At 33.7% G+C, this 20,368-nt stretch overlaps 1 non-coding gene across 1 annotated transcript; it reads right to left on the bottom strand.

The window, feature by feature from the left end:
- Positions 1–19,928: 19,928 nt before the first annotated feature.
- Positions 19,929–20,035, bottom strand: LOC128284419 (small nucleolar RNA R71). Its single transcript, XR_008274847.1, has one exon. It is a non-coding gene; the product is annotated as a small nucleolar RNA R71 (small nucleolar RNA).
- Between the last annotated feature and the right edge of the window lie 333 nt (positions 20,036–20,368).

The following is a 20,368-nucleotide window of genomic DNA, read 5'->3' as shown; positions in this document are numbered from 1 at the left end:
CCCTAAACTTTTGCATATTTGCACTACGCCCCAAGGTTGAAAATTAAACTTCATCCTATTTTCTTATGTTTTATGACATGCTGATCATTTTCCCTTCACATCAAATTCTCACTCTAACATGTACTTATGACTATTAGGTATTTTTACCGATTAAGCCCTTTTGCTCGTTTTCACTTAAAACCGAGTAGCACAAGTTGTCTAACATAATTTAAAACCTCATATTATATCATAAAACACCAAAATACACAAATTTCACCTATGGCTATTTTTTCAAATATGAACCCTAGGTTGAATTATTGCTAGCATAAGCTAAATCAAGTTACCGGGACTCCAAAAACGTAAAAATCATTAAAAACGAGGCTAGAACGGACTTACAATCAATCTTGTAAGTTTGGAAAACCTAGCCATGGAGTCTCCCTTGGTATACACGTCCATGGTGAAGAAGATGAGCAAAATTGGCTTTTAATTTTGTATTTTAATTCATTTTACCCCTAAATGACCAAAATGCCCTTACTACTAAACTTTCCAAAAATTCCATCCATGTCCAATTTTTGTCCATAAACTTTGAAATTGGTCAAATTGCTATTTAAGACCTCCTAATTAATATTTCAAAGCAATTTCATACTAGAAACTTCTAGAATGCAAGTTTTGCAACTTATTCAATTTAGTCCCTAATTTCAAATTAAGCACTTTATGCATAGAATTTCTTCACGAAATTTTCACACAATCATGAAATCATATCATAGACCTCAAAATAATCATAAAATAATTATTTATATCTCAGATTTGTGGTCACGAAACCACTATTCTGATTAGGCCCTAATTCGGGATATTACAAAACAAATATTTTTCATTTCAGCAACATATAAAAATTACAGTACGATACATGCGTCTTGTATTAAACCTTGAAAAAATATTTTTTTTGTTGCTAAAATCATTCTCACACCCATCAACCATGTCACTTTCAAATCCCATGATTAACTAGAAAAAACATGGGTTACATCCAATCAGTTCGTGAATTTTAATTCTAAAGACTCCACATGAAATAATGATCGTTTAACGTTTGGCCATCTTTTCTAGTTTAAATATAGTTTCTTGGGAAACTATTAAGATGATATTTAGTGTGTAACCATTGACTCAACACACTTGTCCCATTTCGCACTATCTGATGCTTGAGAGATGTATAAAATTCATGTACTATAGGAACCACTGCATTCTCGATAAGAGTAACATATTTCCTTACAGAGATTCAAAGAGGGTTCGAACTCTCGTTCCTGAATCAATGGCCAATCCTTCAACTCAAGATAATATTTCTCAATATTTAAATGGTGAAACTATACAAGGTCAAAAACATATGGTGTTTCTTGAGCATGGGTTTGCTTGTTCTTTCTAGGAGGCATGTTTCTAACAAAAAATATGAGCAGTAATCAATAAAACAGTAAAAAAAAAGAAGTTTAAGAATACTTGAACCTCAAATTTTGTTCCACTTGTTTGCACTTCTTCCTTGTTTTGTTGATGCGTACTTCCTCCAATGTAGCCTACTTGAATTGGGAATGAAGGATCAAGTTTTAGGAATTAAGGGTTTAAAGCAAAAAGGGGTTTTGAAGGGTAGAGGTTTTGGAGAGGTTTTGGAGGAGTTAGAATGTTAAAACTAGATTAGGTTTAGTTAAATTGGTGTTTTAATGTTCAAAAGGGATATTTTTAGGGTTAAAAATTGGGCATAATTGGGTTTGTTCTGTTAGGTTGCGTGAATGGGTCAAGTTGACCCTAAAAAAATTTGTAACGATGTCGTAACACTGGGGTTCCATGTCGCGACATCCCTAGCAGACTACTCATGTAGCGACACTGAGGTTCGACGTCACAACACACCCTGCAATTTTGAAATTTTGAGAGACTGTCTTCTATGCCACGATACAGGGTAGTGATGTCACGATATTGGGTTGATTTTTGAACTTCTTCACTATTGTCCACAATGTTGCGACACAGAAGTGTCTATCTCGACGTTGACCTTGTATCCAAAACTTCCAATCTTTAGAATGCTTCAAGTGTTTGTTAGAACTATCTTTGACCTATTTGTAAGGTATTAATGAATTGGTTAGTAAAATATGCAATATGTACAGTTAGTAAGAATCTTACATAAAGATGTTAGGTCTTTCTGTTAGACTCATCTATCAGCTCAGTCATTATACATTGATCGACTCTCTATAATTTGTTTCTATCTGTATTAGTCCAACACCCATCATGCCATTCTAGTCCTCTATGGTTGTCTCTTTCCCTAAATTTACCTTCCCGGCCTACTTTAATAGCTGACAACTATTTCCACAGGTCATAATTATTAACTATTTGCAAAGCCACATAACCATATAACCACTTCAGTCTTTGCTTAGCATACGTGCTTCGTAAGGGAGTCAAAAAGTATGGTTCATACTTGTTTCTTATTATGTCTCTTCTCATCTCATCACTCCAAAATAATTTGCCAGGTGTACTTGAGGTGATGATTGGCACAAAGGGTGGCAAAGAGATTAGCAAGGGATTTTGCACTAAGTCTCTTAGATGCCAATTCTGCAGAATTTTAAATTCATCTAGTTGAAATCTTTTAAGTTCCTTTATATTTTTGCAGATAGCTTTCTTGCATGGCTTTTGCAATGACTGAGCATTCCAAACTGCTTACAGCTCAAGGCCTATGCTCATTAGTTGTCCAGCTTGATCAAGTCTTGCTATATTATCATAGGTCCTGTCTATGTATATTTTTTCAATTCTGTTTAGCATCCGAAAAATTCCAAGGTCGTCAAATCTCTGAGGTGCTTGGTTTAGGACTAAGGTTAAGCAAAGGATAGTTAATTTAGGTTCATTTGCTAGAACTACTAGAATCTCTTTATTTTGGTCTAGGGATTCTTGAATCGACAGACACTCTTCCACCAGATCAACCATTACTATTGTTTCCATTGATTAGTTTGTGTTATACTACTTTTGTATTCCGGCCTTATAGACAGAACCAAAATTTTTGGGAAAACGAGTTCCATGCTGATTTGGTTCTGCAGTTCGCTGACCATTTCCCCTACTAGCTCTATATCTTCTTTTTTGGCAGTTGCATTTAATTTATCAGAATGTTCCTCTGTCTGCTAACATAGATAATAGTCTGGGATTTCTCTATTTTCGCAAGTATCAACAGTAACATTCTCTTCTTTGCTCAATTTCGAACTTAGCACCTCTTGGTACCTTTCTGATGGCATATCATCTTGGTCATTATCATCTTGGGGAAGAACTGAAGTTTCTCCTCAAAGTTAACTTAATTCAAGCATTAGTAATTGTTAATTGTCTTGGATCTCCCAATCTTCATAGACTCCTTTGTAAATATCTTCGTCATATTCGAAGTCTTCATCAGACCACGTATAATAAAAGTCATATATGACATTGTGCTGACTGCTTATTTGGTTGACAGTGTCCAGGATTCCTAAAAGCAAATGTTAGAAGTGTTAATTGATAAAACAAACTGAAATTCATAAGCATAACCTGCAAATTTCCTAATTATTCTTTTAAGTTGCAAAACATAAAATTGACCTAGTGACGTTGCCTCCTCGACAACGATGCCAACAAGTCGACCCTTCCATATGTACTAATGTCTAGAGTGTGAATACTACAATAAGATATAGAATGACAAGGAGGTATCTGCAAGTATACGGGTTGCGTTGTAATATAGTTTACAATGAAATAAGTGAGTACTCATAGGATCGTACCCAAAGGAGGCAAGTTCTATATATGTTCTAACTTAAACACTAAAAGATCTAATTAGTACTTCAAATAAATTATAGTACGGGAGCAAAAAGAGGGTTTCTCTTATGGATTTTATAATAATATTAAAATAACATAAAATAAACAAAACTAAAGAAATAAAAGAGTAGAGTAAATCAAATCTCGATTATGGGTGATTAGCTAGCCCCGGGTTCCTCATCAATCAACTAGTCGCTACCCTAGTAGGATCTTTCATTCTTCCACTAACATAAAGAGTTAGCAAGAACTACTTATCTTTCGACCTCATAGTCAAGACTGGCCTGGGGTGATGGTGTTCAGGAATGGGAAATACCAAATTTAGGTTAATTCCCACCTTGATAACCTCCCAGTTTGTCAGGCCTAAGGTTTGTTTCACGTTCATCCTTTCTCAAATAGCTTATCTGTTGAGTAACCCTTCAAAACAATTAACAGATCATACTTCCACTCACTAATCCCCCATAGAGGGATCAGTTCCTCATGGCTTTCATAAATAATATGGAATAGATGGGAGAATTAATCGTAATGAATGAATTGAAGTAAAGAGTTTAAGAAAAGCCTGATTGATATTAATAATAATTGCGAATCCACAGAAGTTGATCTCTTTCACAATTCAGGTCTCTTGAAGTAAAACAAAGATAAATAAACTAAACTTTAGAAAATCTAAGAAAGCAATAAAACAAAAACTAAATCTGAAGAAATAATCTAAGATCATGGAATGGTCTTCATAACATGTGTCGAATGAGCCTATTTATAGCCAGGTGGTCGTCGTCCTTAACCCTCAGTTAGTTGATGTTCTTAAGCTTTAAGTTTGATTTTGCAAACCAAAACACCTTGCTTCATGTTTAATTTCCGTCCAAAGCCGATGTCTCGACACACCAGGACCTATGTCGCGACAGATGTAACACCCTATACCCAGCTTAGTTACCAAGCCCGAATATGGGTTGCCACTCCATCGTCTTATGTCATACACAACAAGTGAAAGCTCATTCTAAACAAAACATTTTTCATATTATCATTCGTGTAGGTTTTAAGTCCATTATACTTCTTAGTTATCAATTTGCATGCTAACCATACAACAAATAGTCTTATAATAATAAAACATGCATAAGGTCCATTTAATCAAATCTCAAAACTATCACGTAGTTATCGGTACTGCCACTAGGGTATCAATATTTTCTTTAAATGGTATCGATGCCACCTGAAAAAATGATACCAAACTTGTATTATGTTTCTCAATTAAAAAACCAAAGTCTCGAAAATTATTGATACCTGTCATGAAATATCAATATTTTAACCCTAAGTATTGGTACTCGATCAAAGGTATCGATACCAATTCTCTATTTATACCCCTACATGTTTCAAGACATAGAGGTATCGATTTTAATACCCGATTATCGATACCTCTGCCCCATACCTTAAAAATGCAACATATATGAGCAATTAATCCATTCCAATTTAGTTCCTAAACATTTTATATCAATTACTTTGACAAATAACCATTCAATGGCCTAATTAGCAGTTAAATATCGTAAAATCATGTTCTAGCAAGTAACGTTAATGCATCCTCATGTTTATGAACTCAAGCATAATAATAACATGTAATCTTTATAAACCAAACAAAAATGAGCAATATGTTTAGAAGTTAACATGGCTATCAACAAGTCTACCATATTGCCTTTTTTTCCAAAATGTAAATAAATATAGAACACCTATGAAATAACAAATAAACTTGCTTGGATCACCTCTGAGAAACCACACCGCTCACACCAGCACTCAACTAATCTGGAAGGGTTTAAAAGAAGTGGGTGAACTTAACAAGCTCAGTGAATGCTCAAAATAACCAAAATGCAAATAATTCATCAAGCATCAACGAAACAACCATGTAACATAACGTCAACAATTCCAACTCTGGTGTCATATTATTCTTACTCGTGCATTATTACTAGCTCTTTTACAAGGTAAACATATTCACTATTAAGCATATATCACATTACATATATAATTACATAATGTTTAAGCACATATCACAATACTCATTAATCACATAATGTTCAAGCATATATCGCAATACTTATAGATAAATTGAATAATGATTACATGTCATATAAACAAATATCACAATACACACATATTCATAATTTAAGATAATTTGGCACTTAAGCTATGAAACCTAAAAGTGAGCTCTATCATCACTTATCGGATACACAGATCTCCAACACACCAAATATAGACTCATAGAATCAAACAAGTCCCAAAGGTGAAGCATAAAGCTAACACTCTTCTTATTTCCCCTCACATGTCCCGTTGAATGGAGCTTAGCTCACATTTCCTTATCCCTCCAACATGTCCCAGGGCCTCAATGCCCAAAATCACTGTAACATATAGGTGAGTACGCACAATCCTATGGCATGCCAACTATATCTAACGGTTTCAAGATCATAAGGCCAAAATATCATAAACAAATACATACCACTTACTGATTATCTGTGCACTATCACTATATATTTGCATTTTTAGTGAAACACTGTCACTAACATTTAACATATACATACATGTCCACATTTGCACTTTCACAACAATTATCATAGCTACATATAACATGTTTTAGCATCTCTTCTCAATTCACATATTCACATTCACATAAGCACATTGTTCACAAGATAGCATAGGTATGAGAAAGCTTAAACTCGAAATTTAGAGTAAGGTTTTAGTCTACTATTAAATTCTCAAATAAAATATTGAATCATGTCCAAGTAATTATTCTAAACACTCACAAATTATGCTTTCGCCAGAAAGCCAAAAGCTCAAACTAGCTTTTCCTTGCCTTATTTTTACTCGTAGAAGTTCTTATTAAATCTGGAACTTCAACACAACAATTCACATAATAGTGAATTCAATAATTAGCTAGAAACTCACCACAAGCAATCAAAAACATAAGCCTAAGCTATGTTCCCATGTAACCGAAACCTTTAACATGGAAAACTTTAAATTCGAATATATTGGTCTATACTTAATATTTTTACCTAAAACCAATTTGGTTCATCATATAATTCACCTACGACTAATTCTCAACCTTTAAACTACACAAAACTACTCAATTCATGATATCAACTTTTTTGACATGTTTTATGGCTATTTTCTGAAAATTCATTAAAATTCAAGAAATAGTTAATGAAACTTCAAAGTAAGCTTAGAAACATTCTAATCATATTAAAAATAATTGAAAAACACTTTGAAACCATGCTTTTATCCATAAACACAAAATTTACCATTAAAGACCCGTTTTTCAACTTTTATTTAAAGCATGTGTTTCAATGGCTATAAATTCAGTTTAAGGGATTAGATATCATTTAAAACTCATAGAAAGTCGAATGGTTACCTTTGATGGAATAAAAACAAGCTTTGACGCAAATCCGAAAAAACCCACGTTTAGAGAAGATGATGTAGATGATGAAATTTTTTGGTGATTTTCTTGGTTTTTATATAGGTTCATAACTTAAGAGTTGATAGAAATTAAAAAGAATTAGGATTTGAAATTCAAAAGTGATTGGAATAGCAAGAGAGAATCAATGGACAGCAAACACAAATTTTAGGTAGTTTTTCCGTGAAACAACTTGGTGAAGAGAGTTTATTTGGTTTGGATTTTAAAACCTAGTTAAATTGCTTCATAAAAACTCTCAATTTTGAGTCTATTACAAATCAGTCATATTTTCAAAATTAAAGGTATTTAAAACTCATTTTTAAAATTTGATTTAATTTTCTAAAAACCATAATTAAAAACATTACCGGTATGCCATGTCACAAAATTTCAAACACTTTAAGGCTAAAATTCCTAAAACACCCTAAAAATCCTAAGCCTTATTTTGGGGTGTTACAACAGAGGTGGTAGTATACTTCTCCTTGATACATCTTTAAGGGTATGTTACGACACCCTCAGTCTTTGTCGCGACATCGAAGGCAGTTTCGTACTTTTTCCATTTTGCTCTCTATGTTGCGACATCGGACCTGTCGTGTTGTGACATAACATCTAGTATCAGCCTAAAATGCCTTCTAATGGTCTTATGCACACTTATGAAGTATGTTAGCTTTTCCTTAGGCCTCATTTGGCCCTTAAGGTCAATAAAAGACTCAATTCATACATTTTATTATATATATGTAAAACCAAAGAAACTTAACTAAATTGTAAAGGAAATGCTATGGCAGATCACATGCTATAGAAATTTTATAATATTCACATTCATTCACAAGAATCAATCAATCATAAAAACAAACAATTCTGTTTCTCCATTGTTTTTTCTTTTAAGGGAAAAATTGAAGAAGTAAATGTGAACCGTGCACCAGGTAGGGTCCCAAGAAAGGGAGGTGAGCCAAATTGGACCGTTTAAAGACCAAGCCTTTCCTATCCAGAGCCAATCCTAGACATCTATCTTCTCATTTCCATACTTCTCAGAGCTATCGAATAACCTAAAGAAGTGAATGGAACAATACAACACATGTATTTTCTCATTACCACACTTCTTATTTTTTAAACGATCAACTGTGGATCATCTCATATATATATCAAAATTATAACATTACAAAATATAAATATTATTAAAAACTATAAAACAAATATATAATGGGATATGTAATTAAAATAAAATTCTCAGCTAAGGTTACCATGGTTTTATTTCTAGAAAATAAAATTACATAATTTTTCACCACAAGGCATTCCTTGGGTCTTCAATTGCCATTGTATCTTTTCCTCATCACGGACTCCTTTTGGAAAAAATACATTTAAGTCCTATATTAGTTTTCAAATCATAAGAATTCTATGAATTTTAAAAAATTTTCCTACGAGGAAATGATAGTCCACAACCTATTTCGTAAGAACCACAACATCGGCAATAAAAAATAATTATATAACAAATATATAATATCGCATCCATTCCCATATATAACTCAAAACATGCATAAGATATAAAGAATGTCACTTTCTATGTAATCAAATCATTCAAGAAGAAGAGAAATTTATTTTGATTACCTGTTTGTACTTATAGATAGAACACAACCTGACTCTAATACCAATTATTGGAAAAACGAGTTTGGAAAACACTATGAAAAATAAATTTAGGGAAAAACTAGAGTTTTAAAAATTTTCCCAAAACAAGATCTTGGTTGTGATATCTAAAGTAATAAACACTTAGGATGAATGCTTCGACTGCGTAGTCTTTTTTGCTATCCTCAAGCTCACATTTGTCGAGTGTGGGTTCGTTTTGAGTAAAAAAATTCACAAAAATTACCAGTGAGGTAATTTGGCAATTTTTCTAAACTTTTGGGTCAATTTGTAAATAAAAAATATCTCTAGAAATTTTTTGAAATAATCTCTTCAGAGAATTTTCTCTCTACAACTTTCTCTTGAATTCAAGTGTGTGTAAAATAATGACCCAAGACTATCTTTATATAGAGAAGGTTTAAAGAGTACAACTATGATTAAACTTATTAAAATAAACATTAAAATAATATTAGATAAATATTATATTAAATTTAATATTAAATCTTATTAAAATAATATAATGTTTATCTACAACATAAACATTAAATTTAATTTAATATTTAGATAATCACTTTAATATTAAATTAATAAAATATCATTAAGATAAATATTAAATTTAATTTAATATTAAACTATTTAAATAATATTATTTTTGGAGTAGTTAATCAAAGCAAATTCTCTAGTAGATTTCTAGTATGAGTGTAACTCTTTCACTACTTGTTGCCGCTGACCATCAGGATGTTGCTGTCGTAGCCATCAACACAACTATGTCCGGTGATGTAGGTGAGACACCCTTATATCACCCCGAGTCTGTTTGACTATTATGGGTTTAGTCTAAGTCAGTGACAACCCAACCAGTTTGGTCTAGCCATCGTTGGACCGCTTTCCTGATCTCACATACCGGGCCTAGTTCAACCAGTTTTTGGGTCTTAGTCTCGAATTTATGGTCCTGAGCCCAATTTATGATCTCAAGCCCAATTTTCAAGTCCAATTACCTATTGGGTCGATTGTCTGACTTGAAAATTAATTTCAAAAAATATCATATTAATTTTAATTAAATTGATTAATTTAATTTTACTTAATCAAAATTAATTTTTCCAAAAATCACTTAGATTTTCCTAATTAATTTTTCATGAAAATTATTAAATAAAATTCTCTAGTTGAATAATTCTCACGACCACCTAATAAAATTCAACATCGAATAAATTGACTCAATTACATTATTTCAAAGTCATAGAATTTTCTTCTGATTCAAATGCAGTCTGATCGAGCTTTTGTTGAGCTAGCAGAGGAACAAGCAGAGGAACAAATTGGACATATACAATTAGGCTCTAGTAATTGAAATTATGTCCAGAAGCATTATAACACCCCTTACCCGTACCCAAGACCGGGATAAGGTACGAGACATTACTGAACTTAAATACAACAATCATGCAAACCGGGCCATAAAATTCGTTCCAAATTAAAACCAGTCAAACATATTCATAGTGTCCCTATTATGGGCCTACAATGCCCAAAACATGCATTAAGAATGGTCTGGGACTAAACTGAGAACTTTGAGAAGTTTTAGGACAACTTAGGAATTTTCCCCATGAAACAAGGTCACATGCTCGTGTGGACACAGGGGCACGCCTATGTGCCATCAACATGCCCGTGTCCTCTGGTCGTGTAACTCTCTGTTTATGGTGTCAACAAATAAATTGAACCACAAGGCCAGGTCACATGCCCGTGTCACCAGGCTGTGTCCCTCACACAGTTGAGACACACAGCCGTGTCTCAACCCGTGTAGTCAATACTTAGGCTATTTTCCAAGCCTTCATATTACCCATAAACCCTTACAACCTTATACACATTAAAGCCACAAATCATGGCTTCACTTTAGTGATTAAACACTCTTTATCAAGACATATTAGTAACAATTACATATCCTTTTACATGCAATGCATCTACTCATGAAATACCAAGTTTAGGTTCCTTAATTCACATTCATAAGACTTGTCATATTGATGACCACTTTTACTATTATACTATGGTTACTAACTTATCCATCAAGTACTTATGTTCAACAATTATCACGTTGTTTTTATAACGTACAATTACTTCATGACTATGACCACAGTTGGTCATTGAGCATACATCCAACACACATATCATATTACCAAACATGCATGTCAAACAACATATTCAAATCATCCCATCATATGCATTAAAACATGACATGATTAGCTAGACATACAAACCATAATCAATATGAGCCACATCTCATGACCATAGACAATAGCTCGATAAAGACCAATACATTTAGCCAAATCATAATAACTCATGTCATAAAACTAGGTCTCTATACATGCCACTCACTTGAAATTTCTAACATATGTATCAATTCTCCAAAGGTATTGGCTTGATAGTGTGATGCTGCCTCTATAACACCCCAAACCCATGACCGTCACCGGATTTGACCACGTGGTGTTACCGGGCTTACTTCCCTTATTTCTCTCTTGGAAATATTTAATTTACATTCGAGCAAAGCTAGTTAAGCTGCGTCCTTTGTCACCTTAAAAATCATATCTCGAGTTCCAAATTTTCCCTGAAACTAGACTTATAATACCATCTACAAATTTTTTTCTAGAATTTTTGGTCTAGCCAATTAGTACAGTTTATTAGTTAAAGTCTCCCTTATTGCAGGGTTCGACTACACTGACCTTTGTGCACTACGACTTGGATATCTTCCTGTACAGGACTCCAACGCTTATGCCGTTTATTTCTAGAGAAACTAGACTCACAAGGGAATCTGTACATATAGAGCATGACTTCCAATTCTCTCTGGTTAATTTATAGTGAATTTTCAGAGTCGGAGCAGGGGATCCAGAAACCATTCTGGTCCTGTTTCGCGAAAACCTGAATATCTCTTAAAATACAACTCATATGGTCATTTTGTTTCATCCATATGAAAATATATTCATCAAGGTTCAATTTCATAATTTATTCACTATTTAATTCTACTTCTACTATTTTTAGTGATTTTTCCATCTCACCTCACTGCTGCTGGCTGCATCTGTTACTAAAGCAAACAATGACTATTTCATAATTCTTCCATGGCCAACTATTTCATCATACATAATACAACTATGGCCACCTTATCAAAATTAAGGTTTCTAAGGCTCGTAACTATAGGTTTTAGAATCACACTCAACCGACCACATAGGCCATTTTCGCATGGCTTAAAGTTTACAACCCAAAATTCAACAAAACAAAGTAGCCTATACATGCCAAATGTTCTCCTAGTTCAACTACGAAGACAATACCAAAAGATTTCCAGCGGTGTGATGACTTCAACGACGGTTCCGAAACACATAAACGATACAAGTCCAAGAGACCTAAAATGGGTGACAAGAAAACACCGAGTGAGTTTATAACTCAGAAGTCATAAGCATTCAACAACCATCCATTAATAAAATTAGCGCAACATGAAACAATAAACGAGGCTAGGTACTCCATCCATATCGAAACTATACCATAATTCCTCGGACCTTTCGGTTCAATCTCATACCAAGTCCTACATCCACATTTCATATTCTATACAATAAGATATTTGAGGCATTTTCACACACCAACTCATTTTCACCACAATCATACAATTGCAATCATCACATAGATTTAAAGCTTACCAAGCTCAACCCCGAGCATGAACATATTGCCTATTCGTCATGAGCTCAAGGTACTTACCCGATCCGCTGTCCGGATTAACTCGATAATGTCGCACACTCAGTGCCAATTGTAATGCAAGAGCATATAGTGAATCCGCACACTTAGTGCTATATATATATTCAGCTTGCACACTTAGTGCTATATAATCAAACTCGCACACTTAGTCTTTGTATAATTTTAAACCCGCACACTTAGTGCCAATCTTGTCACCGTGTCCATTTATACTGCACACTTAGTGCGAGACCAATACCTTATGCATTTTGCTGCCTTTATACATTCAACAATGGCATCATTCCATGCACATATATTTCCATTTACACATCAACTCATTTAAACACAATTGCATATATATTATGATCATTTAAATCAACACCAAATATATGCTTAATGACTTACCTTGGAGGTTGTCAAGCGCTTTCAACGGCTATTCTATCACCTTTTCTTTTCCTTTATCGGAGCTAGTTCCCCTTTGCTCTTGAGCTTTATGTTAACAAATAAATTGATTTAATCGTTTTGAATACAAAAGGAATCCAAGGTACTTAGCCCTTATAAGGTCAAGACACACTTACATCCACATACTTGAGCTCAATAATTATAATATAGCATCAAGCACTCATGTGGCCGATTATACTTAGTCATACTTGCACAAATCAACAATAAATTCCAAGATTTTCACATCATATAGGTACTAAGCCGAATATACTTGCAATTTCACAAACATTCTTCAACAATTTCTTCTTTAAACAAACATATTTATCATTTACTTCATAACCAAAACACCATCACAAGAAAATACATACTTTGAGATAATATATATATCATACCAATACATCATGTGCAAACATATATACATATAGGTGCATGGTCGAATCTCAAGGGTTCATACCCATCCAAACACAAATTTTTTACCAATCAAGTAACAAGCATAAATCATGCTCATGAATGCACCATGGCCGAATACATCACAACCATACCCTTTCAACTTCGGTCATGGTTAAACAAAGAATTCAATGTCTTACTCAAGAATGCTAAAAGAAATTTCAAGAGTAGTCAATCCATCATTGCATGCATCATCAACAAGCTTCACATTTAGCATGCAATGGCTTTAACACAATAACAACCTTGGCCAAATACCATTTCCATGGCATAACAAGGACTTGAACCATGGGCTAAGATGAACATCAAGTTAGCAACTAAAACATGCATGAATCTCATGGCACAACCTCAAACATACCTTAATCTTGATGCAAGTATAGCCAAATCTCCTTCTAGTTCTCTTCTAAACCAAGCATGGAACAAAAACTTCCTCTTCCTCTTTAGAATTTTCGGCCAAAGAAAGAAAGGAAAGGATGAACAAATTTTTTTTTTTTTTTCTCTCTAGTTACGGCACAATGGGGGGCATCCATGCTCATTTTTTGTTCATTTCTTTAATGCTAGCTATTATTTTATGGCTTCCTACATACACCACTAGCATAACATGTTGGAAACATGTTCCCTTGCCCATAACCTTGTCATGGCCGGCCACTTCTCCTTAATAAATGGATTATTTGACATGCAACTCCACTTATTTTACTTCATTCTTTTATTAGCCTCTTAAAATTAGCCACATATATTTAAATCCTTTCACATGAGTCCTTTTTCTTTCAATTCACATTCAAATTAACAAAATCAAAGAATTGAAAATTCACACATGCATTTTCACACATATTTGGCATGGAATAAGGTATTTAAATGTTTTTGTGACCCGGTTTCGTGGTCCCGAAACCACTTCCCGACTAGGGTTAAATTAGGGATGTCACAGCCTCCGACAATCTCCAACCCCGAGTCGACCTGAGAACACTAAGGAAATGGAAAGGAGGGAGTAAGATTTACGCTTAGTAAGCTCGCATGAAAAATAATAAGCAATGTATTAACATGTCATTTTAAAATTCTTTCTATTTATTCAAAGTCCAGTCAAGTTATTTTCTCAAGTCATAGTCACTAAAATATTTATATCTAGAGCTATGGAACTCCAAATTAATATCCATTAATTTTACCAGAAACTAGACTCACATGTATTTTTATCATAAAATTTTTATAATTTTTGGTCTAGCCAATAAGTACAGTTTAATCTTTAAAGTTACTCATGTTTCATAGTCCAACAGTTTTGACCCCTCTTCACTAAAAATTAGTTATCTCATATTACGGGGCTTGGATGATGTTCTTATCTATTTATATTGAAAATAAACTCATCAATTATTTTAAGAATATAAATTATACCCCATAATTATTTTTTTAAAATTTTTAATTATTTTCCAAAGTTAAGACAGGGGAGCCCGAAATCACTCTGACCCTGTCTCACAGAAATTCAAATATCTCATAATATAAAATTCTTATACTTAAACTGTTTCCTCTATGTGAAACTAAACTCAATAAGCTTTAATTTCATATTTTATTCAGCCTCTAATTAGACTTGCATAGTTTTTTATGGATTTTCAAAGTTTGACTACTGTTGCTGTCCAAAACTGTTTTTGTGCAACAAAATGATAATCATCATAAGATTGTCATAAAAATTATTCACATATGAATCACTCATTCATTTTCATTCTTACCACAAATCCATTTTATTTCACATGTCAAACACATGTTCTTGGGTTTTGAGTACGTACCTGTGCTATCTCTTAGCACAACCACTCGTCCAAAAATGACAATCATATATATATAGTAAGAACTTTTAATTCATTTCTCGTATTAATCCTGTTGAATTTCTCAGAATCTCGATGGATGTCCCATTTATCGTCAATCGGTATAAGTGATCATTTCAAGTATGTACTCCTGTGAACCCCGAATCCTATGGCGGGATTACCAGTCCAGGTTAAATCCCCCGTAACATAAACTCATAGAGCAATGTCGAGATTACCAGTCCAGGCTAAATCCCTTACATTGACGTACACTCCTATGAGTTCGATCTGAATTACCAGTCCAAGCTAAATTCAGATCCTAAATTGGATTACACATTCGAGCTAAATCCATATTGCACCCATATTCTTCGGGAGGCTAGATCACTTTAGGAACACCCGTCCGAGCTAGATCCTTTTTACTATCAATTCTTTTTTAGAAATCCATCGATTATCCTTTTCATTCAATCAGGATTTTCTTCCTCTTTTTATCAATTACATCATTGTTTCATAAATTTCTTATACAATGAGCATTCAATTCATACTCACATCAACAACATACAATTCAAGCATTTAAGAATATAATTTATCATGTTAATAAAACAATATAACATGATACATCATTGCATTAACCAAGTTAACATTTATCATAAAATTATCAAGTAAGCATTCAAAAAGCATTATGTTCACAATATATTCAATATCATAAAACAAGTCATCCTTACATGAACTATCAAGGATTTCATGCATTACTAGTCATGTACCATTATTATCACAAATTTCATGTACCATTCCTTCATAGCATTTTCTCACATTATAAATTCATTCCATCAACTTTTTAATATACTAAATCATACAATTTATGCCTTATTAACAAAGAATTTAATCCTTAAATAACATTTCACTATTATTAACGCACGAACTTACCTCGAATACAAAAATGGCAAATTTATCATTTTAGTCCATAACCTTATATTTTCCCGATTTAAGCCCGAATCTTGATTTCCTGGATCTATCATTTCAAATATATAGCCTATTTAGGACTCACATTATTCAAATTGACCCAAAATCATATTTTGGAAAATTTACAACTTTGCCCCTAAACTTTCACATATTTACAATTTAGTCCCTAGGCTCGTAACATGAAATGTATTCATTTTCTTGATTACCCAAGCTTAGCCGAACCATATTCAAGCTTATGGTAGCCCACATTTCTCATTAAAACAGATTTTTAGTTACCTAATTTACACCTTTTTCAATTTAGTCCTTATTAGGCTTTTTCATGAAAAATCACTTAGAAAAAGGTGCTAAACACACTCCAATCTTTCTACCATTAAACATCAAGATACTAGCATGTAATGCATGGGTAAATTTTTAAACATAAACCTTATCTCAAAATAATGGTAGAAATGAATAGGTCATGTTACCGGGACTTCAAAAATGCATAGAACATTAAAAACGGGGCTTGGGATCACTTACTATTGACCTTGGAAGCTTCGAAGCCCTAGCCATGGCTCCCCTCTTGATTCACACGGCCATGGGAGGAAGATGGACACTAATTTGACTTTTATTTTGTCTTCTAGTTCATTTTACCCGTAAATGACCAAAATGCCCTTATTACTAATCTTTCAAAATTTACCCATCCAAGGCCATTTTGTCCAAATTTTTAGAACTTGGTCAAATTACTCTTTAAGGACCCCTAATTAATAATCTAATTCAATTTCATGCAAATTGATTCTAGAACACAAGTTGTACAAATTATTGGATTTAGTCCTTAAAGTCTAATTAAGCACTTTTCACATAAAATTTCCTCATGAAATTTTCACACCAACATAGAAACATATCATAGACATTATAATAATCATAAAATAATTATTACCATCTCGGATCTGTAGTCTCGAAACCACTATTCCGACTAGGCCCTAATTCGGGATGTTACAAGCATCGTTCTGATAATTCGTAATTAATTAATCATGGAGTCAGTTCACAAGAAGTATCATAATTGAAAACTCCTTATTGTATACCCTTTACAAAAACAATTCATCCAACTATTTTGTCCAATGACCTCGTTATGTGTGTGTTACCTTCATATGATATCCTTGATTCTTTTGAGTTAAATTCGCTAACCTTATACAATCTTATTTTATCTCATGGTCATCATTGTATCTTCTTAATGATTAATATGATCATTGTAAACAAATGACTGTGATAAATTGCTCGTTCGAGAACAAGCAACTCGTGGCCACGTTCCATATTTATCAATCCACATAATGTCAATGAAAAGATATCATTAACTCTTTAATTGAGCTATGAATTCCATTGTTTCTAGTAAACACATGCCATACACAAGTCATGTACCCAACATACCGACTATGGGCTTGATCATCTTTAGAGCATAAGTCTCTACTTATATCAAAGCACATGAGTTGTATACGCATGGTCAATGACAAACTTAGGATTTAGGTAAATCACACCATGAACGACACAAGTGAATTAATTCACAAATGGATTCGGAATTAATTCATCTTAAGTTCAGTCTAATGTATCATTCTACCAATGAATACATCTATGTCTCTACTCGTGGAGTGATAAACCATAAATTATACATATTTTTATCCCCTGCTTAGCACATTTTTGGATGAATTATCCCTAGATTTGGTGAATTCGATGCTTCTAATCATTTAATTTCATGTTCTATACTTAGACGAGCATAGGAGAGTAAAAAGACGAGCCAAAAACGGAGAAAATGGGCCAATGTGGGAAATCAACACGGCCTAAACTTCCTCACATGGATAGATCACACGGTCGTGTCTTTTTAGCAGAATTGAGCACGACTTACATGGGTAGACCACACACCCGTGCAGTTTTAATAGGCTCTAACACAGCTTAGACTTCCTTGCACGGGTAAACCACACGCTCGTACCTATTTAACAGTCTTGACCACGACTTGAAGCTATCGCACACGGACGTTCACATAGGCGTGTCCCTTCCGGGCCCAAGTATAGTTCTATTCTAAAAAGGCCACTTTTGAGGGATCCTAGGCATTCTAAAGCCTACATTAACACCAAGGAGGAGGCACTCAAAGGACACATGGAGTAGGAAGAAAGGAATTACTCGAAGAAAGCTGATCGATCCATCTCAAAAGCCAGATTCCTCTTCAAGGCTGAAGATCTCCCTTCAATTTCCCTTCATGAGTTTTGGGTTTTTTTTATGTTTTGTATTATTTATTATTCTGAGATGTTTTCTTTTATAATTATGAACTAAATCCCTAAATACCTAAGGGGAATGAAACCTAAGACGGATCTTGTTATTATTATCGGAATTGTATGATAAATATTTGACTTGTTCTTAATTATGCGTTCTTAATTCTTGTTTTGATATTCCAGGATATTGATTCAAGTATTGATGTGCTTAGTCAGAGGAGCAAAAGTCCCTGCCAAAGAGTAGATCTTGCATAATTAAGCGGAGTTGATTGCACGCCTAGAGATAGGGTGACAAGATTTTTCCAGATTACGGTGAAACCTAATAAGGGAATCCATAGATCGAGTTAATGCAACACTAGGGAGTTAATTAGAAAGAGATTTCAATTAATCAACCTAGGGTTAGACGTTGTTAGTCTCAAGAGAGATAATAATATAAATTAGGGATTTCTACGGATCAATTCAAATGAATAAATCGTCTGATTCAGAGTCAAATAACAAGTGAAGTCTAGGTGGATTTTTTCTTTGGGTATTGTCTTAATCAATCAGCTTTCCCAAAATATTTTCCCAATTTTCTTTCTGTGCATTCTTAGTTTAGTTAATTAGTTTAGATAAACAAAACCCTTAATTTTTAGGCTAGATAATAAAAAGAAAGTTAATATTAGTACTTTTAGTTCCTTTGGGTTCGACAATCCGGTCTTGCTAAAGCTATACTACTGTCCGACAAGTGTGCTTGACTTTGTCGTGATAGTTAGTTTTCAAGAGCGGTCAATTGTAAAAAATTATAAAATTTATTGCGATTGTGATATCATCTACGATTAAGTTTTTGGCGCCATTGCCGGGGAACTAAAATATTAAGAACACTTGATTTTTATTACTTTAGCCATTTTACTTTTATTTCAATTCATTTTTTAAGTTTAATTTCACTTCTCTAATTTTTCTTTTATTCGCTTCTGGCAGTTTTTTTTATAGTGTATGAGTAGAAGAAACCCGTCAGAACCATTACTTTTTGATAGTGAGATCGACAAAATAGTTCGCAGAAACCAAAGAGACATAAGATGAAGCCTAAGATACACAGAAGAAGAGCAAGAGGACGATATACACACCACAACCAAGGAGACAGCTAAAAATTAGGAAAATCTACTACCTCCTGCGATTACGGGAGATCCAGTAAATCAGAATCTTGCTCCGCGCACTATGTATGATTATGCTAAACCTAATTTAACAGGAACTGAGTCAAGTATAGTTAGGTATGCTATTACTGCAAATAATTTTGAACTGAAACCTAACACAATTCAAATGATACAACAGTTTATTCAATTTGATGGCTTGCAGGATGAGGATCCAAACACTCACTTAGTGAATTTTCTAGAGCTTTGCGACACTTTTAAAATTAATGGCATTTCTGACGATGCCGTTCGTCTTTGGTTATTCCCTTTTTCATTGAGGAATAAAGCTAAACAGTGGTTGAACTCGTTGCCATGAGGGTTAATCACTACTTGGGAACAAATGACCAAAAAGTTTTTATTAAAATATTTTTCACCGGCTAAAACAGTTAAATTACGTAATGATATCTCTCCGTTTGTGCAGATGGATTTAGAGACACTCTATGATGCATGGGAGACATACAAGGATCTATTGAGAAGGTGCCCTCACCATGGGTTACCTCTATGGTTGCAGGTTCAGATGTTTTACAACGGTGTGAACCCCTCAACAAGGCAAATTATCAACACAGCCGCCGGTGGAAATTTGAATAACAAAACACCTGAAGAAGTTTACGAGTTTATTGAAGAAATGTCACTGAATAACTATCAATGGCAAGTCATGAGAACAAAACTGAAAAAATCAGCTAGTGTTTTTAATGTCGATTTAGTCACAATGCTCTCCACTCAGGTAGAACTTTTGAATAAGAAAATTGATGGTTTACTTGGTTCTTCACAGGTTCACCCAGTAATGCAATGCGAAGCAAGTGGAGGTGGATCGAACAATTCCGAATA

Source organism: Gossypium arboreum, chromosome 11 (assembly GCF_025698485.1).
Source record: "Gossypium arboreum isolate Shixiya-1 chromosome 11, ASM2569848v2, whole genome shotgun sequence".
Taxonomy (NCBI): Eukaryota; Viridiplantae; Streptophyta; class Magnoliopsida; order Malvales; family Malvaceae; genus Gossypium; species Gossypium arboreum.
This window is presented reverse-complemented; position numbering and strand designations above follow the sequence as displayed.